This window comes from Jaculus jaculus, chromosome 13 (genome assembly GCF_020740685.1).
Source record: "Jaculus jaculus isolate mJacJac1 chromosome 13, mJacJac1.mat.Y.cur, whole genome shotgun sequence".
Lineage (NCBI taxonomy): Eukaryota > Metazoa > Chordata > Mammalia > Rodentia > Dipodidae > Jaculus > Jaculus jaculus.
In genome coordinates, this window is record NC_059114.1 from 68,250,031 (window position 1) to 68,256,543 (window position 6,513).

At 42.4% G+C, this 6,513-nt stretch overlaps 1 pseudogene; it reads left to right on the top strand.

The window, feature by feature from the left end:
- Nucleotides 1-472: 472 nt before the first annotated feature.
- Nucleotides 473-1,006, top strand: LOC123454070 (annotated as a pseudogene).
- Nucleotides 1,007-6,513: the final 5,507 nt, after the last annotated feature.

Below are 6,513 nucleotides of genomic sequence, written 5' to 3' on the forward strand. Positions count from 1 at the left end.
CTCTCTCTATATATATATATATATATATATATATATATATATATATATATATATATATATATATGTATGTATCTCACTCTCTCTGAAATAAGTTAATAAACAATATTTTTTAAAACTTAGGGACTGGAGAGCTGGCTTAACAGTTAAGGCCCTTGCCTGTGAAGCCTAACAATCCAGGTTTGATTCTCCAGGTCCCACATAAGCCAGATGCACAAAGTGGTGCACGCATCTGGAGTTCATTTACTGGCTAGAGGCCCCGGTGCACCCATTCTCTCTCTCTCTCTCCCTCTCCCTCTCTTTCTCTCTCCCTCTCTCTGTCTCTAAGATCCATCAGTATGACAAGTAAAAATACCCGACTGCCTTCTAGGAGATGTACCACGTATACCACAGCTACCAGGGCCCCGGAGAAAGCTGTAGATGAATCAGCGACAGGAGTGTTGCTCCTGCTGCTATCTTGACAACCAGCTCCACAATGAAGCAGAAACCCAGAGGCTACAAAGATCTTAGCAGCGGAGGAGGGAGATGGCGGTGGGGGCGAGGTATTTTCAAAAGAAACAATTCCAGATTGATGGATGGAATTTTAAAACAACAACAGGAACTTTTGGGGCTAGATTGTTCCAAATACTCACCAGAGTTTGTAAATAGTAATGACAAAGATGATCAAGTTTTAAATTGCCCTTCGGCAGTGAAGTTGCTGTCCCCAGAAGATGGAAAAGCAGATATTGTGAGAGCTGCTCAGGACTTTTGCCAATTAGTAGCCCAGCAGCAAAAGAGGTCCACAGAGTTGGATGTAGATACGTTAGATGGTTTACTTTGTTCAAATGGTTTCCCTGATCCTGATTTAGTACTGAAGTTTGGTCCTGTGGACAGCACATTAGATTTTCTTCCCTGGCAGATCAGATTGACTGAGATTGTCTCTTTGCCTTCTCACCTAAACATCAGCTATGAGGACTTTTTCTCTGCCCTTCGTTAGCATGCAGCCTGTGAACAGCGACTGGGAAAGTAGTGATTCCTGCTTGCATAGTTTGATTTCGGGCTTTTAGAGAAAAGGACCCAAGTGACTGTGATGTTTACAAAGCACCTATAAAACCAAGTATACATCTAGTTCATATTTCTCATAATTTATCAACAAACTAAAAGAAGTGTCTTATCTGAGAGTGAGTGTATGTGTGTGTGTGTATGTGTGTGTGCCACGCGCATGTGAGTATGGATATACTTAAAATTGGGGGAACTGCTGGAGAATGAAGTACATAGACCTACAACTATGAGCAAATAGCAGCAATGTTTTAGGAGCTGAGAGTTCAGATTTAAAGGCTTCAGACCTTACTACTTCCCTGTTTTGTGGGGAATGGAGGGAGTAATTAGACTTGTTTCAGTTGCAGGAGCTAATTTTTGTTCAGTCTTTCATAGCGACCAAACTTTGTACTTTATAAGGATATATTGACTTATTAAGTGGAAATATTCTGATTGTGAGGGAGCTTCTGAAGAGTGAAGACTTGTGGGTCGCATTGCTCACCTTCAGAGCAGAGAGAATATCTCTTTGGATATCTGTCCATTTTCACTTCTTCTGACATGAGAGTCAAAGTGCTGTGGTATCTTGTTCTGGGGTGTGAAGATCATTTCAAAAGGATCACTTTCAACATTTCAGTAAATACTGAATTAGGCAGTCAAAAAAAAAAAAAGTATATGGAATCTTAAAAGTAATGGTGGAAAATTTCGTTTAAAAGGCCTTCGATTCTCTTATGTGAGAGTTCTATGTATAGTGTGCTGTATGTTACCTAAAATTGGTTCAAAAAACATTTCTGCTAACTTTTTATTTAAAGTGAACATTTGAGAGAAGTTACCAAGGTAGCTCTTTTCCTCAAAAGTAACCTGTTCTTTAGAATAGTAGTGAGATTTTTATTCAGTAGATTCCAATGGTAACTTTGCGTAAAAGATTAAATAGAATTGAAGCCTGTGTAGGGAATAAAATATTACCAAAGTATAAAAAATTTAAATTTTCATGTTCTCTTATGATAGAGAACAGCACTGGTTTTGTTATTTTTAAGTATGTGATTTCTTGATGTTTAATATTCTTCCCACACTCTGATCCTTGAACAGAAATCATTCTTTATATTTGATGAAAGTTTTTAGAACGATCTTACCAACAAGTGTACGATGGTTATGCACATTTAAGACACAGTAATTTAAATACTGGGTCTCAATCTGAAAAAAATGGCCAAGAAAATTGGGTTTAGAAAGTATAAAATATGGACTGGAATTGTTTGTCAAACTGAGAAATGATGAATAAATGTTTCAACTTTGGATTATAAAACCCCATTTATGATTTTTTAAAGTATACTTGAAATAAAAATGATTAAATTAAAAAAAAAAAAGATCTTAGCAGTGACCAGACTGCTGCTAGGCAAGGTGGCGCACGCCTTTAATCCCAGCAGTCTGGAGGCAGAGGTAGGAGGATCACTATGAGTTCAAGGCCACCCGAGACTACATAGTGAATTCCAGGTCAGCCTGAGCTGTAGTGAGACCCTACCTCCAAAAAACCAAAAAAATAAACAAAAGCAAACCAGATTGCTAATAGAGCAGCCAAATCTAGAAGATAGAAGGGAATTCTCCTCAAACATGGCTCTCCGACCCAGAGATGGACTAAGGCCTTAATTACCACACACAGAATACCAATAATCCCACTGAGGAGAGCCCTCAGGAAAAGTGGGTTTGGGAGAGAGGGGCTATGAGTCTATAACTTTTGTGAAATTAATTAATTAATTTTAAATGAGTAGCATTTGGAAGCTGGACCGAGGCTCAGTGCACATGTCTGGCTTGCCTCCAGGAAGTCTCATAGGAAGCTCGCTTCCCTTCATGGGGACCTTGCGGGGGACTCCTGTCCCAGCCGGGGAGTACCCAGCCACCAGTGTGCACGGATCTGTTTTCTGAGTGATTCAGCCTCTCAGAACTTATGTTGGGAACATCTTCCTGTGGTTTTCTGCACCTGTGAAGAGAAAGGGAACTGGGAAAGAAAGCAGTGACGGCAAACTCTTCTGTTTCTATAAATGCAGATTTCTCTTCATTTTTTTTCCAAGGTACAGTCTCACTCTAGACCAGGCTGACTTGGAATTAACTATATAGTCTCTGGGTAGCCTCGAACTCATGGTGATCATCCTACCTCTACCTCCTAAGTGCTGGGACTAAAGGCGTGCGCCACCATGCAAGGCAGATATCTTAAAAAACAAAAACAAAAAAGCATATCTTTTTTAGCCAGGCATGGTGGTACATGTCTTTAATCCTAGCACTTGGTAGGCAGAGGTAGGAGAATCACCGTGAGTTGGATGCCACCCTGAGACTACATAGTTAATTCCAGGTCAGCCTGGACTAGAGTGAGACACTAACTCAGGGGAAAAAAAAAATCTTTTTTATTTACTTATTGATTTGAGAGAGGTATATATATATATATATATATATATAGAGAGAGAGAGAGAGAGAGAGAGAGAGAGAGAGAGAGAGAGAGGTATAGAGGCAGATAGAGAGAGAATGGGTGCATAGGGCCACTTGCCACAGCTTCATCATGCCAAGGAAAGCATGGTATAAGCAGGAAGCTGGCTCAGATCGCCTATGGGCAGCAAGGAGGGAGCAGCAAGAGCAAGCTTGGTATCAACACCCAGGAGGGCTGGATTCTCCATTTCCAAAAGGCTCCTCCACTTTTCCAAATTGCCAACAGCTGGGGATCAAGTATTCAAATGACATGAGCCGGTGGCGGACCTTTCATTCAAACTGCCACACGGGGGTACTGTGGACATTAGTGCCCCGTATGTGGTGGGCATTGGGCGCTTGGAAGCACCAGGTGGCCTGGATTCCATCTTTATGGAATAGGAAGACTTGCAGCTGCTGTGTATCCCTGGTGTATCTATGTGCTTCATTGTTTCTGCTTAGCTGTTTCTTTTTCTTTAAAAAAAAATATTTTATTTTTATTTATTTGACAGAGAGAAAGAGGGAGAGAGTGAAAGAACATGTGCCCGCCAGGGCCTCCAGCCACACTGCAGACGAACTCCAGACGCCCGCGCCCCCCCTTGTGCATCTGGCTTACTGTGTCCTGGAGAGTCGAACCTCTGTCCTTTGGCTTCGCAGACAAACACCTAAACTGCTAAGCCATCCCTCCAGCTCCGCTTAGCTGTGTGTGTGGCTCTGCCCAGTGAAGTGTTAGTGTGGTAACGATGCTGCCTCCTGCGTGCAAGCTCTGCCTTCCTCGGCCTCGCAGGAGCCAGCTGGGCTTCACCCACGCGCTGCCCTTCCGGCCCCTTCCGAGGCTTGCGGGCCGGGGCTCGCTGTGTGCCCCGTGGTCCTTCTGGGTTTACTCATTTAATATACTTACTGAGGGCTTGAGGAAAACACATGCATTCAATTTTCCATCTTTAACTGAGTATTTTTTTTTAACTGAGTATTTTATTTGCAATTTAGATTTGCAATGTTTTAGCTCAAATAATTTCCTTGGCTCATACATGGAATAAACATATTTTCTGAACCAAAAAACTTAATAAACATGATAGGAATGGAATGAGAGACATAGGAACAAAGCATGCAAATGGAAAGCTATCCTGCAAAGTCAGACTACAGTTCCCGGGTAACACACAAGCTCTGCTTTTACTAACCCTATATTTGTGGGCTAATCAAATTCTCTAGTCACAGGCCAAAATGGAATGTTTCTTTTAAAATTATATATATATATATTTTTTTTCTTTTTTTTTTTTTGAGGTAGGGTCTCACTCTCACTCTAGCCCAGGCTGTCCTGGAATTCACTATGTAGTCTCAGGGTGGCCTCCAACTCACAATGATTCTCCTATCTCTGCCTCTAGAGTCTAGGATTAAAGGCCTGTGCACCACCACACCCGGCTAAATATGTATATGTATATGTATGTATGTGTAGATTATGTGTGTGTGTGTGTATATTTATGTATTTATTTATTTATTTGAGAAAGAGAGAGAATTTGTGTGCCAGGGCCCCTAGCCACTGCAAACTCCAGATACATGCGCCACCCAGTGCATCTGGCTTTACCTGGGTCCTTGGGGAGTCAAATCTGGGTCCCTTGGCTTTGCCGGCATGGCTTGCTACTAAATCTTCTCTCCAGCCCCCCAAATGGAATATTGCTATGTGAGAATCAATGAAACCAGGCAAGTCTCATTGCATTCCATCTTTCCCACCCAGTTCTCCCGAAGAACTTGAACCAAGACTTCAAAGGATGTATTTGTAGAATTTCAAACTGACAGCGTCACCCAGGCGAAGGCTGCGTGTCATTCTCAGCTCAGGGCTCTGAGCATGCGCTGTCACAGCAGCGCGGACAGCAAGCCTCGACGCACCTGCGCTCTGTCATTGGCTTGCTGGGAGCCCGTGCCCGCTGGACTTTGCCTTAATTGTTTAAGTTCTTTTTCCCTTGGAATCATCTCCCCACATGAACTCCAAAGTAGACCATACCTGGAAAGACTGTCAGATAACGAAAAGGTTTAGTATATTTAATAATACAAATATGGGGCTGGAGAGATGGCTTAGCGGTTAAGCGCTTGCCTGTGAAGCCTAAGGACCCCGGTTCGAGGCTCGGTTCCCCAGGTCCCACGTTAGCCAGATGCACAAGGGGGCGCATGCGTCTGGAGTTCGTTTGCAGAGGCTGGAAGCCCTGGTGCGCCCATTCTCTCTCTCTCCCTCTGTCTGTCTTTCTCCCTGTGTCTGTCGCTCTCAAATAAATAAATAAAATGTTAAAAAAAAAATAATACAAATATGCATGTATTCTTTTCAAGGAAGGACTAGAGTGCTTTGTTTTTTGCTTTTTATGTTTTGTTTTTTTGTTTTTTGTTTTTCTTTTGATTTTTGGTTTTCCCAGGTAGGGTCTTGCTCTAGCTCAGACTGACCAGGAATTCACTATGTAGTCTCAGGGTGGCCTCAAATTTATGGCAATCCTCCTCCCTCTGCCTCCTGAGTGCTGGGATTAAAGATATGCACCACCACGCCCAGCTTAGAGCTCATTTTAACTGTCTTATTAGGGCTGGGAGATGGCTCAGCTGTTATGTTAAAGGTGCTTGTAAAACCCACTGGCCTGGGTTGGCATAGGCTCCATTTCCTAGTACCTATGAAAAGACAGATGCACAAAATGACATATGTGTCTGGAGTTCCTTTGTAGTAGCAAGAGGCCCTAGCACTGGCGTAACCATTCTCTCTCTTCTTGCAAATAAATAAAGTTTATATTAAAAAATAAATAAAATGGGGCTGGAGAGATGGCTTAGCAGTTTAGGCATTTGCCTGCAAAGCCAAAGGATCCCAGTTCGATTCTCCAGGACCCATGTAAGCCAGATGCACAAGGTGGCACATGCATCTAGAGTTTGCAGTGGCTGGAGGCCCTGCTGCACCCATTCTCTCTCTCTCTCTCAAATAAATAAATAGAATATTTTTAAAATAAAATAAAATGGGCTTGAGAGATGTCTTAGTGGTTAAAGCACTTGCCTGCAAAATCTAAGGACCTACATTCAATTCCC